Source organism: Apium graveolens, chromosome 2 (assembly GCF_009905375.1).
Source record: "Apium graveolens cultivar Ventura chromosome 2, ASM990537v1, whole genome shotgun sequence".
NCBI lineage: Eukaryota > Viridiplantae > Streptophyta > Magnoliopsida > Apiales > Apiaceae > Apium > Apium graveolens.
In genome coordinates this window covers 201,443,676-201,466,522 of record NC_133648.1, presented here as the reverse complement: position 1 = coordinate 201,466,522, position 22,847 = coordinate 201,443,676, and positions in this window count along the sequence as shown.

Here is a 22,847-nt window from a genome sequence, read left to right as displayed (position 1 = left end):
TACCTTTGCATCCTTCACAATCGATGAGATATCTTCAGCAGTGTAATCACTTTTCTCCTTTGGTACAGACTTTGCTGGTTGACCTGCAACTTCCATAGAGAGTTTGGTTGGCATATATGGTCCTTCATTAATCCTGTCGAGATATTCTGGATCTGTAGCTTCCAGAAATATAGCCATCTTCACTTTCCATATGGAATACTCAGAAGGTTTCAACATGGGAACTCTTATAGTCTCATATCGACTATGGGTTATGGTTTTTGGAGGTTCTTCAGTTTTGGTGGGCTTGGTTGGAGTTTCTTCTTTAGACATGATTGTTTTTGGATCTTAAACTGTTTGTGTATTAACAGATAGCTCTGATACCACTTGTTAGGTCACACACACTATAAAAGGGGGTTGAATACAGTGTTTAGCACAATCAAATCAAAATTAAGAACACAAGTAACTGAACACAGATTTTATTCAACACGATAAACTCTGTTATAATATGGAACCGTCCTCTCTCAGTGATGAACAAATTATCACGAGAGCTGTTAGGGTTACAAAGAATAATAACTTCGATAATGATAACACTTATAGTGTAAACCCTATGCATGTGTTTATATATTACACAGTTACAAGATAATGTTCTAATTGATATGGAATATAATTCTGCTTCCTAAAATATATCAACTAGTTATCTTTTCTTCCAAGTATTCTATTCTTCATAGAATTCTTTCTTGATGCATATTTCTTTTTGTCTTAGTCTCGATCTTCTTTCCTTTCAATCAGCCGTCTGCCTTATCTGAAAGTCATCTTAAGTCCTGATATTATCTCCTGATAAATATCTTCTGATAACTTAAGTTCTGATAACTTAAGTTCAGTCTTCAGTATAAGTGCTGATTTCCAGTTAAGTACTAATTTGTCCTGTTAGGTAAGATCTGAAAACTAAACATAAATCATATTACACATGACATTATCAAATATATCTAACAATCATATTAATGAACTTCTTTCAGTGACTTGTAAATAGACTTCAAGCCTTCTTCTAATATTTTGATTCTTTTTATTTTCCTTGTCTTCATTTCTTCTGATTTCTTGTGTAGTCGTAATATTATTAACCTGTCATGTTCTAGTGTTTTTCTCGTGTTCAGTTATCATGTGATATCCCGTATTTTTCAAAATTATTATTATTATTATTTGAAAATATTTACGTGCTTTTATGATTATAAGGAATAAAATAGTGGATATTTTATTCCTGTTTCGTGAGTTCGTGTTATTAATTAGCTTAATGTGCTAATTGTTAAGTGTTGTATCGATCCTTATTAATTTCTGAAAATATTTACTTAAATGTATTATTTTCAAAAGCTTATTTGAAAGCCGATCATTTTATTGATATCGGTAAATTGGGTTCGTTTAGTAATATTAGGGATTAAGTGAATATTATGTCATCTATGTGTTATGTGACTGAATTGTGATTGAGGATTATTTGTATTATTAATTTATGAGTTGTAGTGTTTTGTTTTTACTTTTAAAAGTGATTTTATTAAAGATTTATTTTCATAAATATTGGAATTATCTCTAAAATTATTTTTATGGGTTTGTAATTTCAATAAATATTTATGGGAATTTATAAAATTTAGAAAACAATATTTCATCAATTATTTATCCCTAAATAATTTTCTGATTGTATTTTAGTGTAAATTCAGTATTAAATTTAGAATATTCCAAAAATTATGAAACTCATATTTTCTTAAGTTTGGAATATTTCGAGAATTCAAAATTGTTTCGGAAATTTTTCGGATTATATTCACCTGCACGTTTGTTCGTTAAATTATAAAATGCGGGTATGATGCACAATTCAAAAATATTTTAAAAATTATGAAAGTTTTATTTTATTTGTTTTTTATATTTCGGGAATTTTAGAAGTATTTCGGTAATTTTTTGAGTTAGTTTTACTCGAAAGTTTGTTCGTTAAATCACGAAATGCGGGTTTGTTAGGTCACACACACTGTAGAAGGAGGTTGAATACAGTGTTTACTACAATCAAATCGAATATAAGAACTCAAGTAACATAAAACAGATTTTAATCAACACAATAAACTTTGTTACAATATTGAACTGTCCTCTCTCAGTGATGAACAAATTATCACGAGAGCTGCTAGGATTACAATGAATAATAACTTCGATTAAGATAACACTTATAGTGTAAACCCTATGCTTGTGTTTATATACTGCACAGTTACAAGATAATGTTCTAATTGATATGGAATATAATTCTGCTTCCTAAAATATATCAACTAGTTATCTTTTATTCCAAGTATTCTATTCTTCATAGAATTCTTTCTTCATGCATATTTCTTTCTGTCTTAGTCTCGATCTTCTTTCCTTTCAATCAGCCGCCTGCCTTATCGGAAAGTCTCCTTAAGTCCTGATAATATCTCCTGATAAATATCTTCAGATAACTTAAGTTTTGATAACTTAAGTTCTGATATCTTAAGTTCTGTCTTCAGTATAAGTGCTGATTTCCAGTTAAGTACTGATTTGTCCTGTTAGTTAAGATCTGAAAACTAAACACAAATCATATAAGACATGACATTATGAAATGTATCTAACAATCTCCCCCAACTTGTAAATTAGCATAATATACAAGTTTAATAGATATTTGATGATGTCAAAAACATTAAGTACAAATGCATGAGAATTTGACTAGATAACTACAACTTACAGTCCTTTCAGCTTTACCATCTTAAGGTTTGATAACAACTTCAGTCTGTATACACTTCAGAATTTAAGCAGTTTTAGATCTTTGACTTGGCTTCAATTTCTGATCTCTTTGATGTCAGCATATTCAAGTTCATTGACCATCCTCTTTTTAGCATTTATCAATTCAGCTATATCTTCACCAGTTTGAAAAATAGCTGCTCTGAGATCATTTATCTTAACTTTTCTTATCTCCTGATCTAGTCTAATCAGATATGCCTTGTCAGACTGTAAATTGAATTCCACAACCTTATAACCCAGAAAAGTAGTTATGATCTTAGCAGAGTTAGGCTTCATTTCGACAATATCACCTTTGTGATATCTGTACTTGGGACAGTATGTGCTATCAGACTTCATAGAGTAAAGCTTCTTCTGTCTTTGAATTTGTGACTTTAAATAACCTGCAGCACTATCTGTTAATCTGTCTTTCACTTGAAGTAGGAATAGAACATGTTCCAGTTCCTCAAAATACTTCAGTGGTATAGCATTCTGCCTAATATGGTATACCCTTCCATCTGTCATAAAATATAACAAGATATGTTCTTTCAAAAAGGTATGGTAAACAATTTGTACAGATTCAAGTCGATTCAATCTTTCAAGAGTTGCTCCAACACCCGGTTCACTTAAGGAAGTTGGATCATTGGTAGTGTTATGTACTCTTCTTTCATCAGAACTACCCAATCCAGATTTATCTCTTGCTTCCTTTCCTGTAACAACTCTTGCTTCAAAACTACTTGTTGCAGTCTTCAAAGGTTGAGTCTATTTAGCTTTGGTGAATCCTGGTAGGAGTATCTTTGGAGGTTTAACATAAGCAATGTCAGAGGTTTCCTTTTCCTTAACTTCTAATATCAAGACAACTTGAGCTATGTCAGAAGTTGCTTGCTTCATACTCATATCAGAACTTACTACATCTTGACTCTGAACAACATGAGCCATGTCAGAGGTTGTTTGAAAAATTTTCTTTGAAATCAGAGTAAGACTAACATCTTCTTCATCATCAGTTATTTCTTCATCCATGAATGGCATATAAACCTTTACAGGTTCATCAACTTTTTCTTTGCCCTTGGACCTTGGATTAATTTCCACTTGTGATTTGGCTTTGTTTGCCTCAGAATTTGTTCTTTCCTTTATCACAATACTCTTAGGCTTTGGAAATTTCTTTTCAATAACAGAAGCTTTAGATTTTGTCTTGATACCTTCTGCTTTGAGTCTAGCTTCTTCTTCCTTTAGACTCTCAAAGTCCATTCCTGGATTTTTTTTAAGAAATGACTCCTTTGAAATTTCTTCATCAAGTTCCAAATGTTCACCAGAACTTATCCTTTTACCAGTATCATAACTTATTCTTCTCCCAGTATCAGAACTTGTTCCTTGACTTGTAATTCTAGCTTTACTTGATGAAAATTCTTTTCCTTGACCTTGACCTCTACCCTTGTTAGAGTTTCCCTGGTCATCATTTCCATCATCCTTTCCCTTCAGTGTCTAAATAGATTTGCATTTGGACTTAATCACTTTCTCCCCCTTTTTGGCATCAGCAGGTAAAAGAAGAGAGACAAGCAATTCCACTGAGGATTGGATCTCATTGAGTTGATTTTGGTGAGAAGCTTGATACCTTAAAATTTCAACAATCTGAGTTTGTTGCTTTTCCTGAGTTTTCTCAATGTAGGCAATTATGTCAAAGGCTGGCTTGAAAAATCTGTTCTTTTCAAGTTTCACATTCATATCTTGCTGGATCAAGGTTTCCTGAATTTTGTTCACCTTGGCATGAGTTGTTGAGTGTTGACCTTGAAGGTGCCTAGTACTCAATGCAGTAACTCTCAGCTGTGCCTTGAAATCATCATTTATCAGCATTTCATCAGCTTTTGCCAGATGCTCAGCAAGAATTTTTTCAGAAGGAACAAAACTAACTGTGTTCCATTCCTTAGTCCACTCCTTTCCTCTAGGAGTTTCACTCCAAGGTACTGGTGTTTACTTAACAAACCTCTTGATTAGATCAGCTTTATTAACTATTTGTTGAGGTGCATGTACTGATGGACCAGCTGCATCATCATTTAGATTGGCAGCAGCTTCACCAGTAATTTCCTCATTGGCAGCATCAGAACTTGCAGATCCTGCATTAACAGCATCCTCTGATAAAATAGCAGTATGTGAGGCTATAGAGGCTTCAACATCATCCTCTAAATTCTGATCTACAGCCAGGTTCTGATTAACATCCAAGATTGATGTTGTTGGTGGAGTGAGTTGAATTGGTGGAGCTTCCAAGTACAAAACATCAGGCACAATCAAGTTATGAATATCAATTTCAGCACTTGTACCAGGTTCTTCAGCATGTACTGGATCAATGTAGGTGACATAGGAGGTGTAGGTATTCTGTCTTGAGCAGTTTCTGGTTGTACAGAAGGAAGTGATTCAATAACAATTGGTTCTGTTGAGATCAGATATTCCTGATCCCCTTCCTTAGCTGCTTCCACTACATCCTCTGAATCTGACTCAACTATATCCCTGTGAGCTCTCTGTTTCTTTATTTTCTTCAAAGGTAGAGATACTGTAGGAGCTTTATCATCAGAATTTAACTTTCTAAGCCTTTTGAGGGGCCTAGAACTCCCAGTTACAGTATATTTCTGAGAAGAAACCTTCTCAGTTTCTACAACAACAGGTTCTGATATTGGAACCTGTTCCTTAGTTATTTTCTCAAATCAACAGAATTTAATCATAACATTCATCATAAAATAAAATTAAAAATCGATGAAGTAAAGATTAATAAATTGCAATTAAACATGCACAGTCACATAATTTGAGAAACAAGGAACAAATCTTGCAATTAAAGAAAATTTCATTGATATATCAGATGATTACATTTCATGAAATTTATCAATTACATGTAAAAAATTACAAGATAGTCCTATTCTACGATTCTTAACATCAACAGCCTTAGTCCTAGTCTAAGAAGCCTGACAAAGCTGATGGTGAAGAGAAATAGATGGATGACAATTAATTATTCTTCCTACTTTCAGCAAAGAGAACAGTAAGACAAATGATTTGCTCCTGCTGTTTAAGAATACGAAGATGAGCTTCTCTTTGGAAAGAGATCATATTTAATGTTCTCTGGAAGTTGAATCCAGATGACAAATGGAATGTTGTTGATAGGATATGAAATCAGAATTCCATTGTGAAAGATAGTCACAGTTTCTGTGCCATAAGAGTAATACCAACTAAAATATGCCATTTTTTGAGAGAAATGAACAGATGTGGTTTTACTGATGAATGATCAGTCATTTAAATAGGCAATGGAATACTAAGGGACGCGAGGACTGGTTAAAAATTACAAGTAAAAATAATAACCCCTCGACTCCCTAGACTGATGTGTAATAATAACCACCAGTAAAAGATCTAAAGCCAGAGTTAATGGGCATGGGATATAATAAATAATTACCGCGCACATGCAGTTTTTCGGGACATACACGTTAACTACTAACCCATAATGATTATGACCGTTTTATCTCACATAAACAAATATTCTGTAAAAATATTATCGTTCAAGTAATGACCAAAAATAAACCAAGTAAATAAATACTACCACGCCAGCATCAGAACTTGATTATTATCAGAATTTAAAAGTCATCAGAATATGACTCCTTAACTCGAAAAGTGAATGGTTATTCCTGTATTTCTTTACATGAATACTTATATGGTTTCATCAGTAGTTAATCATCAGAACGTCCATCATAACTTGTCCTCAGAATTTATGCCATCTGACACATAAACTGTTCATCTAAAACAACATTTATCACCACAGTAATTTTCATCATTCATATGGAGTGTATGTGTGTGCATTAAGCTAAATATCAGACAAAAAGTAACATCTGATTCACTTCAGTACATCTTAGAAATAAGGCATAACTAAGAACTTTGCTCAAAATCTGTCATTATTCTGAAGTCTACTTTAGAATGAGTTCATGCATGAGTTCACCTCAACTGTTTTGTGCTCATTTTATACATCTTTTAAAATTCCATTTTACAGTGGCTTCTCAGTGTAAGTGAGTCACGACTGCTTATCAGAATTTATGCTACTATCAGAGTATTTCTCTAGTAATCATAGAGTGTGAAAAGTCACCAAGAATTTTTTTTTGCTTTTCTAATGCATATTACTTAATACCAGCAATGCACTTGGATCTTCCCTTCCATATTTTTAATCTAGATCTCAAAGGAGTACCTGATTTTTATTTCTTTTCTTTTCTTTTTCTTTTGATAAGTGAGGCTTATCAGCACTTAGTACATCCATCAGATTTACTAACATCATAACTTAATAGATAAGAAGCACTATTCTAGTTTTTGACTTAGTAATAAGATACACAAAGTAAACTTCAACTAAGCTCAATATCAGAATTTGCTTGTGTTAAAAGATTTCCACATAAACAATTACTTCAAACATGGGATCTTTAGTATATTAAAGACTACTAGGTCAGCATCTAGCATAGTTATCCTCATTGGATTGAATAGTCACAGAAACATTCATATCACTATCAGAGTTTAGAAATTCACATCAGACAACAATCAGCACGTAAGCAAATTTCAATTTAAGCACAGAATACACAAAGATAGTAATATCTGTAAATACTGATCATAAAGTCTGATGAATCAGAACATAAACTAAGCAGATTTAGAGAAAGAACCTGAAACCATTCCAAGTTCATTTACCAGTCTTGTAAAAGCAACTTCACATAGTGGTTTTGTGAAGATATCTGCTAGTTGTTGATCTGTTGGAACAAAATGCAATTCCACTGTACCTTCATCCACATGTTCCCTTATGAAGTGGTACCTAATGCTGATGTGCTTTGTCATTGAGTGTTGAAGTGGATTACCTGTCATAGCAATAGCACTTTGATTATCACAGTAAATAGGGATTTTAGAAAATTCTAACCCATAATCCAGTAACTGATTCTTCATCCAAAGAATCTGTGCACAACAGCTTCCTGCAGCAATGTATTCTGCTTCTGCAGTTGACGTGGAAATTGACTTCTGTTTCTTGCTAAACCAAGAAACCAATCTGCCTCCAAAAAATTGGCAGCTTCCACTTGTGCTTTTCCTGTCAATTTTACATCCTGCAAAATCTGCATCTGAGTAACCTATTAGCTTAAAGTCTGATTCTCTAGGATACCACAATCCCAGATCAGCTGTACCCTTAAGGTACTTGAAAATTCTTTTCACGACTATTAGGTGAGGTTCTCTTGGATCTGCTTGAAATCTTGCATAAAGACATGTAGCATACATGATATCATCAACATATATTTGCACCAAAAGTAAGTCCTTTCCATGGTTGAGATAGAATAAGGTTTTGTCAATAGTCCCTCTGTTAAATCCACTTTCCAGAAGAAACTGAGCTAAAGTCTCATACCGTGCTCTTGGAGCTTGCTTAAGGCCATAAAGTGCTTTATCAAGCCTGTACACATGATTGGGAAATTTGGGATCTACAAAGCCTGGAGGTTGTTCAACATATACCTCTTCTTCCAATTCTCCATTGAGAAAAGCACTTTTTACATTTTATTTGAAAGACTTTAAACTTCTTGTGAGCAACATAAGCCAAAAATATCCTTATAGTTTCCAATCTAGCAACTGGTGCAAATGTTTCATCATAATCAATTCCCTCCCGTTGAGAGTATCCTTTTACAACCAGCCTTGCTTATTCCTTGTAATTATGTCATCACTGTCAGTTTTGTTTCTGAACACCCACCTTGTACCAACAACAGACCTGTTCTTTGGTCTTGGCACTAGGGTCCAGACTTTATTTCTTTCAAATTCATTTAACTCTTCCTGCATTGCTTGCACCCAATCAATATCAGAACTTACACTAGAAGAAATAATGCTAACTTTCTTTACAGAAGGTTTTATTTGATAATAATCATAGTACAAACTATGATATTCCTTACAAGTATAAATGGAATTCCATAAACTACCACAATGAAAACAAGGATTTTGTGGCCTATATCTAACAGACTGACTCTTAACTCCTGATTTTGAAAGTAAGGAGTTTATATTCTTATTCATCCTGCAAAAAGAAGCCAGATGGTTAGAATTTCCGCAGTTATGACATGTTTTTCTAGGAGCATTAGGAACAGGCTTATAATTGTTACTTTTGTTCACACCTTCCTTTCAATTCCTATTTTTCCTAGGTGGCTTTACCTTGTTTACATTTTTAACCTGTTTCAGCTTATGCTTAAGCTGCTTCTTAGTCATTAAGCCTATGTTAACTTCAATTGGCTTATCCTATTTAGGTTTGTCAGAAGTTAATTTCTCCTTAACTTCTAATTTCTCAATATCAGACTTTGCAGGTACAAACTTAACAGGATTTACCTTTGGTTTTTGTTTAACAATTATAGGCTTAGTTTCTACAGTTCCCTTGCTGTACTTATCATCTCCATAACCTAAGCCCTCTTTCCAGTTTCCACTACTAAGAATATCCTGAGTTGCTTTACCAGAGTTAGTCCAAGTCCTGATAATCTCTGTTTCCTTTTCTAACTCAGTTTTTAGGGATTCATTCATTTTAAGCACTTCATCCCTAACATAAAATGCATCATCTCTATCTTTCTAAGTTTGATGGAACATGACTAACTCTTTTTCTAAATAATCATTCCTCTTTTTATAAGCAAGATTTTCAGAAGTTAATCTTTCACATGTTAAAGTTTGATCTTTATAACTAATGAACATGGTCTTAAGATATTTTCTCAACTCAGTAATATCATCAGTATGAAAGGCATAAGTAGTTTGAGGTACCTTTAAGTCATCACTATCAGAACTGCCATCAGTATCTGACCAGCTTTTCTTCTTTGTGACAAGAGCCTTGCCTTTGTCACTCTTCACTTTTGTGCAATCAGGAGATACGTGGCCTTTCTCACCACAGTTGTAGCATTTAACATTTGAGTTATCTCCTTTGTCAGAATTTCCTCCTTTGCCTTCAGATTTTCTGAAACCTTTCTTATCAGAACTTGCACCTTTCCTGGAAAACTTCTTTCCTCTCCTGAATTTCCTGTATGCAATCTTTGTGATTCTTTTCACCATAAGAGCACACAGCTTCATCATCTCCTCATCAGGGTCCATCTCAGGTATACTTTCAGTTTCTGAGTCATCATCACTATCAGAACTTGATGACTCAGTATCAGACTTTGTGATGAGAGCTTTTCCCTTGCCTTTCTTTGAGGCAGCAACTTTGGGACTTTCCTCCTCAGCCACAAAAGCAATTGTCCTTGACTCTCTTCCATTCCTCTTGCTTCTTTGTTCCATCTCAAGTTCATGAGTCTTGAGCATCCCATAAATTTCATCAAGAGTTATTTCATCAAGATTATAGTTGTCTCTTATTATTGTGGCCTTTAAATCCCATCTTTCAGGAAGAGCTAACAGGAATTTAAGATTTGAATCTTCAATATCATACTCTTTGTCAACTAGTGACAAATCATTCTAGGGTTTGACAAATCTGTCATATAAATCAGTTAATGACTCATCAGGCTTTGTGTCAAAGTGCTCATACTCTTGAGTGAGTATAGTCTTTCTGTTCTTCTTGATTGAATCAGTTCCCTGACACCTTGTTTCCAAAGCATCCCATATCTCTTTTGCAGTCTTGCATTGTATTACCCTGTTTGACATGACATTATCAATGGCACTATGCAGCAAGTGTCTTACCTTTGCATCCATTGCAATCGATGAGATGTCTTCAGCAGTGTAATCACTTTTCTCCTTTGGTACAGACTTTGTTGGTTGACCTGCAACTTCCACAGAGTGTTTGGTTGGCATATGTGGTCCTTCATTAATCCTGTCGAGATATTCTGGATCTGTAGCTTCCAGAAACATAGGCATCTTCACTTTCCATATGGAATACTCAGAAGGTTTCAACATGGGAACTCTTATAGTCTCATATCGACTATGGGTTATAGTTTTTGGAGGTTCTTCAGTTTTGGTGGGCTTGGTTGGAGTTTCTTCTTCATACATGATTGTTTTTGAATCTTAAACTGTATGTGTATTAATCGATCTGCTCTGATACCACTTGTTAGGTCACACACACTGTAGAAGGAGGTTGAATACAGTGTTTACTACAATTAAATCAAATATAAGAACTCAAGTAACAGAAAACAGATTTTATTCAACACAATAAACTCTGTTACAATATGGAACTGTCCTCTCTCAGTGATAAATAAATTATCACGAGAGCTGCAAGGATTACAATGAATAATAACTTCGATTAAGATAACACTTATAGTGTAAACTCTATGCCTGTGTTTATATACTGCACAGTTACAAGATAATGTTCTAATTGATATGGAATATAATTCTGCTTCCTAAAGTATATCAACTAGTTATATTTTCTTCCAAGTATTCTATTCTTCATAGAATTCTTTCTTCATGCATATTTCTTTCTGTCTTAGTCTCGATCTTCTTTCCTTTCAATCAGCCGCCTGCCTTATCTGAAAGTCTCCTTAAGTCCTGATATTATCTCCTGATAAATATCTTCTGATAACTTAAGTTCTGATAACTTAAGTTCTGATATCTTAAGTTTTGTCTTCAGTATAAGTGCTGATTTCTAGTTAAGTGCTGATTTGTCCTGGTAGTTAAGATCTGAAAACTAAACACAAATCATATTACACATGACATTATCAAATATATCTAATAGGGTTTGATGTTAAATCCAAAAATGTTTTTAAAATTACAAAATTTATATTTTGTTAGTTTTTGAATATTCAGAAATTTTAAAATTATTTCAGAATTATTTCGAGTTATTTTCACCCGCAAATTTATTCATTTAAATGCAAATCAAGGGACAAAAACTAGGCTGTCAGAAGAGTAGCTATACGTGTCCGTTTCTATTAAACACATAATACTTGTTTTGCTATCAGTAAAAGAAAAAAAACAAAAAAAAAATGTGAAGTCACCCACCCCCCAGGCGCCTACCCTTCCCCTCCCCCTGATCCTTTTTCCCGAGTCCGTTTCCTTTGCTCTCCTCTGTCTCTCTTCTGTCTCTCTCTGTCTTGTAGATTTATTTACTTTTAATTTTCAAAAATTCATATCTTCCAAACCATTCGTCCAAATTTCAATTGTTATATATATAAATGATAAGCCATTCGATACCTACGCAGAGGTATATATGTTCCAAGGTTTTGAAGAGATAATTTGCGTAGCATATTTCCATTTTAATTTATTTTTGGGGCGTAGAAAAGGAGTTTGACGGTGTTGATTACTCCACATGGCGTTTCATCGTGTGTATGTCTATGGCTATGAATTTCGGGTTTTTTCTAGAGATTTTTTCCGGACATCAGATAATCACTTCGGGGTGATCAAAATTTATTTTGGGTAACGATTTCAAAATTCCGATTTCGTACTTGTGTATATTATAGCATGCTAGTGTTTATATATTTATTTCGTAATTTTTAGAAGTTGTTGGAGAAGTCACTTTTGGTCCGAATTTTTGTTTAGGTGGCCGTGTTTTTCATTTATGGCGTGTTTATACGTGCAAATATAAATTATTGTGTGTTTTAAATTTATTAATTTTATTAGAATATAGTTTGATTATATTTTTTGGGATTGATTTTGAGGGGTTATGACCCCGGAAAAAGTCCGTTTTACAAAGACGTTATTTCGAAAAAAAATCTAAAATATTTATTTCAATTTCAAATTATTATATTTTATTATTTTCAAAAATCATAATTTGATTTAAATATTTATAATTTGTTTTAATTAATTATTTATTCATTTAATTAATTGATTAATTCATTTAATCAATTAATTTTATTTATAAATATTTGAATGAAGTGTAATTATTTATAATTGAGCCAAATAATATTCTAAAATTATTTTGAGCTTTGAAAATTATAAAAAGGTATTAAATATTCAATTAATATTATTATTAATTGATTTATTCTTATTTTATTCATAATAAATAGACCGTTTGTCCGTTTAATACGAAACGAATGCGTCTAGACTCAGAAAAATATTTTACTTTTATTAAAAATACTTTTGAGACCCAAATTATTTTGTTTCGAAAGGTTGCTTGTTTTGCGAGTCATTCTAAGTCGATTATTGATCGATAAATCATATTTTGACCCGATTTCAGTTTTAAACATACCGAGTGAAACCTTTTAACAAACTGAGTCATGTGTTATATGAATTATGTGATATGTTAGTTATGTGATTACGTGATATATGAATTACGTGTGTACATGGGTCAAGAATCCTGTGCTTGACTGTTTTATTGATGTGTGGGCTATCGTATGGTTAGACGATAGGGTTTTAACGCGCAGTTCGTCGAGTAATTACCGTTTCAATAATTAAAGTTGTATCTTTTAATTATAGATGCGGATCATTCGAGTTGATCAAGACCAGACATTGGAAGGAATGAAATGGAATGGTACAGGATATCTGGCTTCTAGAAATCACAGGAGCAGTGTTAGATATATTTGATAATGTCATGACTAATATAATTTGTGTTTAGTTTTCAGATCTTACTTGAACAGGACAAATCAGTAGTTAACTGAAATCAGCACTTATACTGAAGTCAGAACTTAAGTGATCAGTACTTAAGGTTCAGGAGATATTTATAAGGAGATAATATCAGAACTTAAAGGAAACTTTCAGATAAGGAAAGCGGCTGATTGAAAGAAGATCAAGATAAACATAAGAAGAGATATGCATGAAGAAGGAATTCTGTGAAGAATGGAATACTTAGAAGAAAAGATAATGGATTGATATATTTTAGGAAGCAGAATTATATTCCATATCAATTAGCGATTATCTTGTAGCTGTGTAGTATATAAACACAGACATAGGGTTTACACTATAAGTGCTATCATTATCGAGAATATTATTCATTGTAACCCTAGCAGCTCTCGTGATATTTGTTCATCACTGAGAGAGAACAGTTCCATATTGTAACAGAGTTTATTGCATCTAATAAAGTTTGTTTTCTGTTACTTGTGTTATTTGAATTCGATTTGATTGTGCTATACACTGTATTCAACCCCCTTCTACAGTGTGTGTGACCTAACAAGTGGTATCAGAGCCTATCTGTTAATACACAAAGAGTTTAAGATCCAAAAACAATCATGTCTGAAGCAGAAACTCCAACCAAGCCCACCAAAAATGAAGAACCACCAAAGACTCAAATCCATAGTCGATATGAGGCTATTAGAGTTCCCATACTGAGCCATCTGAATATCTCATATGGAAGGTGAGGATGACTATGTTTCTAGACGCTACTGATCCAGAATATCTTGACAGAATCCATGAAGGACCTCACAAGCCAACAAAACTCGCTGTTGTAGTTGCAGGTGAAGCTGTAAAGTCTGTACCAAAGGAGAAGAGTGATTACACTGCTGAAGATATCGCATCAATTGTTAAGGATGCTAAGGTACGACACTTGCTGCATAGTGCCATTGATAATGTAATGTCAAACAGGGTAATTAACTGCAAGACTGCAAAGGAGATATGGGATGCCTAGGAGACAAGGTGTCAAGGAACTGATACGATTAAGAAGAACAGGAAGACTATACTCACTCAAAAGTATGAACACTTTGACTCAAAGCCTAATGAGTCATTGACTGATTTATATGACAGATTTGTCAAACTCTTGAATAATTTGTCACTGGTTGATAAGGAGTATGATCTTGAAGATTCAAACCTTAAATTCATGTTAGCTCTTCCTGAAAGTTGGGATTTGAAGGCAACAACTATAAGAGACAACTATAATCTTGAAGAAATAACTCTTGATGAAATCTATGGGATGCTCAAGACTTATGAACTTGAGATGGAACAAAGAAACAAGAGGAAAGGAGGAAAGTCAAGGACAGTTGCTCTTAAGGCTGAAGAAGAATTCCCCAAGGAAGCTACCTCAAGGAAAGGCAAGGGAAAAGCGCTCATTACAAAGTCTGATACTGAGTCTTCAAGTTCTGATAGTGATGATGACTCAGAAACTGAAAGCTTGCCTGAGATGGATGCTGATGAAGAGATGATGAAGCTGTGTATTCTTATGGTGAAAGGAATCACAAGGATTGCATACAGGAAGTTTAGGAAGGGAAAGAGGTTTTCCAGGAAAGGTGCAAGTTCTGATAAGAAGAATTTCAGGAAATCTGAAGGCAAAGGAGGGAAGTCTGACAGAGGAGATCACTCAAATGTCAAATGCTACAACTGTGGTGAGAAAGGCCACATATCTCCTGATTGCAAGAAAATGAAGAGTGACAAAGGCAAGGCTCTTGTCACAAAAAAGAAAAGCTGGACAGACACTTCAGATCCAGAATGTGAGGAGAACTATGCCTTGATGGCAAATACTGATATGGCAAATGCTGATAGCAGTCCTGAAGCTGCTGAGTTAAAGGTACCTCAAACTACTTATGCCTTTCATACTGATGAAATTAATGAGTTGAGAAGATATCTTAAAACCATATTCATTAGTTATAGATATCAAACTTTAACATGTGAAAGCTAACTTCTGAAAATCTTGCTTGTAAAAAGAGGAATGATTATTTAGAAAAGGAGTTAGTCATGTTCCATCAAACTCAGAAAGATAGAGATGATACTTTCTATGTTAGGGATGAAGTACTTAAAATAAATGAATCTCTAAAAACTGAGCTAGAAAAGGAAAGAGAGATTATCAGGACTTGGACTAACTCTAGGAGAACAGCTCAGAATTTATTAAGTAGTGGAAACTGGAAAGAGGGCTTAGGCTATGGAGATGATATGAATGATAAAGGAACTGTAGATATTAAGCCTATAGTTGTTAAACAAAAGCCAAATTTAAAACCTGTTAAGTTTGTAGCTGTAAAGTCTGATACTGAGAAATCAGAAGTTAAAGAGGAATTAACTTCTGACAAACTAAAATAGGAAAAGACAGTTGAGGTTAACGTAGGCTTAATGACTATGAAGCAGCTTAAGCATAAGCTGAAAGAAGTTAAGAATGTAAACAAGGTAAAGTCACCTAGGAAAAATAGGAATGGAAAGAAAGGTGTGAATAAAAGCAATCATTATAAGCCTGTTCCTAATGCTCCTAGAAAAACATGTCATAATTTTGGAAGTTCTAACCATCTGGCTTCATTTTGCAGGAAGAATAAGAACATAAACTCCTTACCTTCAAAGTCAGGAGTAAGAGTCAGTCTGTTAGATATAGGCCACAAAATCCTTATTTTCATTGTGGTAGTTTATGGCATTCCATTTATACTTGTAAGGAATATCATAGTTTGTACTATGATTATTATCAAATAAAACCTTCTTTAAAGAAAGTTAGCATTGTTCCTTCTAGTGTAAGTTCTGATACAAAGTCTGATAGTATAAATACTGATAAGAAAAATGTTAGCATAAACTCTGATGCTAAATTCGCTGTAAATGTTAACAAACTTAATAAGGCCACAGGATCCTAGCAAGTCTGGGTCCTTAAAACTAATCATTAGTGGTCTTTGTGATTGCAGGGCAACAGGAAAAACATCCTAGTTCTGGACAGTGGATGTTCAGGACATATGACTGGAAATAAAACCCTGCTATCAGACTTTGTGAAGAAGGCTGGCCCAGGTGTTTCTTATGGAGATGGCAATATTGGAAAAACATTGGGATATGGCAATATCAATCTTGGGAATGTCATCATTAAAGAAGTAGCTCTGGTCTCAGGACTTAAACACAATCTGCTGAGTGTTAGTCAAATCTGTGACAGAGGTTATCATGTGGATTTCTTTGAAGAACACTGTGAAATTGTAAGCAAATCTACAGGAAAAGTTGTTCTGAAAGGATACAGGCATGGTAACATTTATGAAGCCAAGCTTTCAACAAGTACTGATGGGTTTGCAATCTGTTTGGTGAGTAGAGCATCAATTGAAGTAAGCTGGAATTGGCACAAGAAACTCTCTCATTTAAATTTCAACAATATAAATGAACTGGTCAAGAAAGATCTTATGAGAGGACTGCCAAAGTCAGTATTTGCTCCTGATGGCTTTTGTGATTCTTGTCAGAAGGCTAAACAAAGAAAATCTTCATTCAAGAGCAAGACTGAATCATCAATTCTTGAGCCTTATCACCTACTACATGTTGATCTATTTGGTCCAGTGAATGTCATGACTATTGCAAAGAAGAAATATGCTATGGTCATAGTGGATGAGTTCACCAGATACACATGGGTGTATTTCTTGCACACAAAAAGTGAAACTGCATCTATCTTGATTGATCATGTCAAGCAACTAGATAAATTAGTCAAAGATTCTGTGAAGATAATAAGAAGTGATAATGGCACTGAGTTCAAGAATTTGACAATGGAAGAGTTCTGCAAAGACCATGGAATCAAGCAGGAATTTTCTGCTCCTGGAACTCCACAGCAAAATGGAGTTGTTGAGAGAAAGAATAGAACTCTAGTTGAAGCTGTACGAACTATGCTTGATGAAGCAAAGTTGCCAACATACTTTTGGGCTGAAGCTGTGTAGACTGCTTGTTTTACTCAGAATGCAACACTCATTAATAAGCATGGAAAGACACCATATGAGATGGTGAAGAAAAAGAAGCCAAATCTGAATTATTTTCATGTATTTGGATGCAAGTGCTTTGTTCTTAAGACTCATCCTGAACAGCTATCCAAATTTGACTTAAAAGCTTATGAAGGAATTTTTGTTAGATATCTACTTTCCACAAAAGCCTTCAGAGTCTACAATTTAAGAACAAGGGTTGTCATGGAATCTATCAATGTCTCCTTTGATAATAAGAAGATTAATGGACTTGAAGATTTCAATGATCATGATCAGCTGAGATTCGAAAATGAAGACTTAAATTCTGATACTGAAAACCCTGACAGTCTAAATCCTGATACTGCAAACTCTGATGGATTAAACTCTGATGTTATTGAAACTGTGGTGACTACGTCAAAGGAAGATGCACCTGTGCAGGGGGAGCATACTGAAGATATAACCACATCTCAAGAAGCATCAGAACATACAACTGGCTCTTCAAGTTCTGATTCATCAAGTTCTGATAAGCCAAGTTCTGATAGTTCTGAAAACTCAAATTCTGAAGGATCCAACTCAGAGAGCATAGTTTCAGGGGGAGCATCAGAAAATGTTGATGAAGATAGCATGGATCATGGGGGAGCATCCAGTTCTAGAGAAAACCTTTCATCTGCAAGGAAGTGGACTAAATCACATACACCTAACTTAATTATTGGAAATCCTGATGCAGGTGTCAGAACTAGAACAGCTACTTCAAGTGAATGTCTCTATAATTCTTTTCTTTCTCAGACTGAACCAAAGAAAGTGGAAGAAGCTCTTCAAGATGCTGATTGGGTGCAAGCAATGCAAGAAGAGTTAAATGAATTTGAAAGAAACAAAGTCGAGACCCTAGTGCCAAGACCAAAGAACAGATCTGTTGTTGGTACAAAGTGGGTGTTCAGAAACAAAACTGATAGTGATGGCATAATTACAAGGAATAAAGCAAGGTTGGTTGCAAAAGGATATTCTCAACATGAGGGAATTGATTATGATGAAATATTTGCACCAATTGCTAGATTGGAAGCCATAAGGATATTTTTGGCTTATACTACTTACAAAAAGTTTACTGTCTTTCAAATGGATGTGAAAAGTGCTTTTCTCAATGGAGAATTGGAAGAGGGAGTATATGTTGAACAACCACCAGGCTTTGTAGATCCCAAATATCCAAATCATGTCTACAGGCTTGACAAAGTACTTTATGGCCTTAAGCAAGCTCCAAGAGCATGGTATGAGACTTTAGCTCAGTTTCTTATAGATAGTGGATTTAACAGAGAAACTATTGACAAAACTCTATTCTACATCAACCATGGAAAGGACTTACTTTTGGTTCAAATATATGTTGATGATATCATCTTTGGTTCTACAAATGACAGACTTTGCAAGAAATTTGCCAAACTGATGCAGTCAAGATATCAAATGAGTATGATGGGGGAACTTAGCTACTTTCTGGGCCTTCAAGTTAAGCAGAATGAAGAAGGCACTTTTATTTGTCAAACCAAGTACACCAGAAATTTGCTGAAGAAATTTGGAATGTAAGATTGTTCAAGTGCATCCACTCCCATGACCACTGCAACAAAACTGGATAAGGATACTCGTAAATCAGTAGATATTACTGATTACAAAGGTATGATTGGCTCTCTACTCTATCTAACTGCTAGTAGACCTGATATCATGTATGCTACCTATCTTTGTGCAAGATTTCAAGCAGATCCAAGAGAACCTCACTTAACAGCTGTGAAAAGAATTTTCAAATATCTTAAGGGAACAACTGATCTGGGATTATGGTATCCTAGAGAATCAAACTTTAAACTAATAGGTTACTCAGATGCAGATTTTGCAGGTTGCAAAATTGACAGGAAAAGCATAAGTGGAAGCTGCCAATTTCTTGGAGGCAGATTGGTTTCTTGGTTTAGCAAGAAATAAAAGTCAATTTGCACATCAACTGCAGAAGCAGAGTACATTGCTGCAGGAAGCTGTTGTGCACAGATTCTTTGGATGAAGAATCAATTACTGGATTATGGGTTAACATATTTTAAAATCCCTATTTACTGTGATAATCAAAGTGCTATTGTTATGACAGGTAATCCAGTTCAACACTCAATGACAAAGCACATCAGCATAAGGTACCACTTCATAAAGGAACATGTGGATGAAGGTATAGTGGAATTGCACTTTGTTCCAACAGATCAACAACTAGCAGATATCTTCACCAACCCACTGTGTGAAGCTACTTTTACACGAGTGGTAAATGAACTTGGAATGGTTTCAGGTTCTTTCTCTAAATCTGCTTAGCTTTTGATCTGATGCATCAGACTTTATGATCAGTATTTACAGATATTACTATCTTTGTGTATTCTGTGCTTAATTAATAATTGCTTAAGTACTGATGGTTGTCTGATGTGAATTTCTAAACTCTGATAGTGATATGAATGTTTCTGTGATTATTCAATCCAATGAGGATAAATATGCTAGATGCTGACCTAGTAGTCTTTAATATACTAACAAATCCCATGATTATAAGTAATTATTTATGTGGAAATCTACTGACACAAGCAAATTCTGATATTGAGCTTAGTTAAGTTTACTTTGTCTATCTTATTATTAAGTCAACAACTAGAATAATGCTTCTCATCTGTTAGGTTCTAATGTTAGTAAATCTGGTGAATGTGCTAAGTGCTGATAAGCCTCACTTATCAAAAGAAAAGGAAAAGAAAAAGAATAAATATCAGGTACTCCTTTGAGATCTAGAGTAAAAACTGTGGAAGGGAATACCCAAGTGCATTACTGATATTAAGTAATATGCATCAGAAAAGCAAATATATATTTTTCTTGGTGACTTTTCACACTCTATGATTACTGGAGAAATACTCTGATAATAGCATAAATTCTAATAAACAGTCGTGACTCACTTACATTGAGAAGCCACTGTAAAATGGAATTTTCAAAAAGATGCATAAAATGAGCACAGAACAGTTGAGGTGGACTCATGCATGAACTCATTCTAAAGTAGACTTCAGAATTATGACAGATTTTAAGCAATGTTCTTAGTTCTGCCTTATTTCTAAGATGTACTGAAGTAAATCAGACTTTAATCTTTATCTGATATTTAGCTTACTGCACAGACATACACTCCATATGAATGATGAAAATTAATGTGGTGATAAATGATGTTTTAGGTGAACAGTTTATGTGTCAGATTGCATAAATTCTGAGGACAAGTTATGATGAAAGTTCTGATGATTAAGTTCTGAAGAAATGAAATCATAATTTGTGTGAACAATTGCAGAACTAGGCATTCATTTCTCGAGTTAAGAAATCATGTTCTGATGGCTGTTAAGTTCTGATATAAGTCTAAGTTCTGATATTACACGCTGATTCTTTACTTGACTTATTTGTGGTTAAAATCTGAAACAGACTTAATAAAAATCAGAATATGTTTGGGTGAGATATTAACAGTCAATATAATAAGGGTTAGTGGTACACGTCCATGCACAATAATTTTTACTTGTTACATGTGCGCATTAAATCCTGTTTTAAACTTCCAATGGTTGTTTTTATTCTCCTCAGTCTAGGGAGACGAGGTAGAATTATTTCTACCTATAGTCATTAAATTTTCCTTGCGTCTCCTGACATTCTATTGGCTATATAAACCAACACCTCATTTCAGCCAACACATCTCTCACTTTCTCTCAAACCCTCCTACTAATTTCTTATTCACTCATCACAACCATGGTTCATTATGACTTAGCTCAGAACTATGATACTTTCACTCTCACCATGAGGTGTACAGAATGGCAGCAGGAATGGCATGTCACTACCATTCCTGATGAGATTTGGGACTCGCTTCCCCAAGAGGTCCTCACAGACCTCTTGTTCTTCTACATGGACTACCATCGCCATCTTGAGCAACTGGAAGCGGAATGGCTGGAAGCTCTCCGACAGCAGGAGCGAATCATTCGTCTCGCTGTTCTTTTTGTTGAGAGCAGGAAGAAGAAATAGTTTCTACTCCCTGTTTCTCTTCAACGTCAGCTTTTTATGGCTTTCTAGCTTAGGACAAAAGCTGTTGATGTTAGGATTTGTAGCTTAGGACAATCTTGTACTTTTCTGATGTAATTTAAATTTCATGGAATGTATTTCCTCAATATATTAACGAAATTTTATATTTATGCAAGATTTTGTCTCTGAGTCGTTTGATACATTTTTAAATCCTGATTTACCCATATTCTGATGACCGTTTTAGCTCCGTTATAAATCAAGTTATGATTCTGACGTGCCAATATTTGTTTACTTGATTTCCTAATTATCATTCTATCATTGGTAATATTTTTACAGAATATTGGTCTCGCAATGAAAATAATTTATTAAATGGGAACAATTTTAAATTTTAAAATAAAACTGAACTACCTTAATTAATGGTATTACTTGGTAAGTGGAACAGTTTTTCCTTGAAAAACTGCATGTGATAAGTAATGATTACTGTATTCCCGTGCCCATTAATTATCCTTTACTGCTGCATGTCTGACAGGTGTCCAATGGTTACTTTTTCTACCGTGTATAAGTAAAAGGGAGAAAAGATTTTAAAATCTTTTATTTACTTTCACATTTTATCTCTCTCTTTTTACTACTATTCTCTCTCATCTCCTGACGCCTTTTCATACAGACATTTCATCAAACATCTTACAGGCAACCTAACTTCTCAATCTTTCTTATGGAACCTAAGGATTTGATTATAGATGGAGCCAAGTTTGTACCCAACAACTATGCTGCAATCTTGAACCATGCTGAAGCTCCATCTGATTTGCACTTTGTGCAAGATCTTCTAGCACACAGTGAGATTGGGTATGCGTTGACTCAACCGCCAGTAATTTCAAGCCAACAAGTTCTGACGTTCTGGCGGACTAGGCATTTTAATAGTAGTGGTGCTACTGGTACTCCAAGCATTATTTTTAAAGTAAATGATGTTGAGCATGTGGTAACTCTTGGAGCAGTTCGTAAAGCTCTACACTTACCACAAGGATGCATTTTCTCAACAGCGGAAGAACTTGTTCTACAGCAGCTCATGGCCAATTTGGGGTATGAGAAGAGTTTGGCCAAGCTTGGACAGTTGAAAAGAGCACATATCAGAAAGGAATGGAGCTTTTTCTTCGACTGCATCACTAAGGCATTCTCCAATAAGTGTTCCAACTTCGATGCCATTCCAATTATGAGTCAACACATCGGGTATGCTATTATTCACCAAACTCATTTTGATTTTGCAAGAGCTGTGCTGGGTTTTATAGCGGATAGGATGACAGAAGATAGGAATGTAGTATACTTTGCTAGATTCTGTCAGCTTATATATAACTTTTGTTGTGCGGATGAATCCCAACCTGCCACTGACTTAATTCCACCCTTTAAGCTTGCAAAATGGGCTTTTAATGACTTGGTAAATGCTGACCTTAAGAAAAAGGTGGTTAGACCCTTACAGATCCCTCGGTCTATAAAATAGATCCTTGTCAATGCAGATCCTCAAACCTACAGATCTATTTACCCTAATGTTCAACCCACCAACACATCCCAGCCACCACAACAACCATCAGAACATACCACACATACACCTCAACCTACTCAACCCTCTAT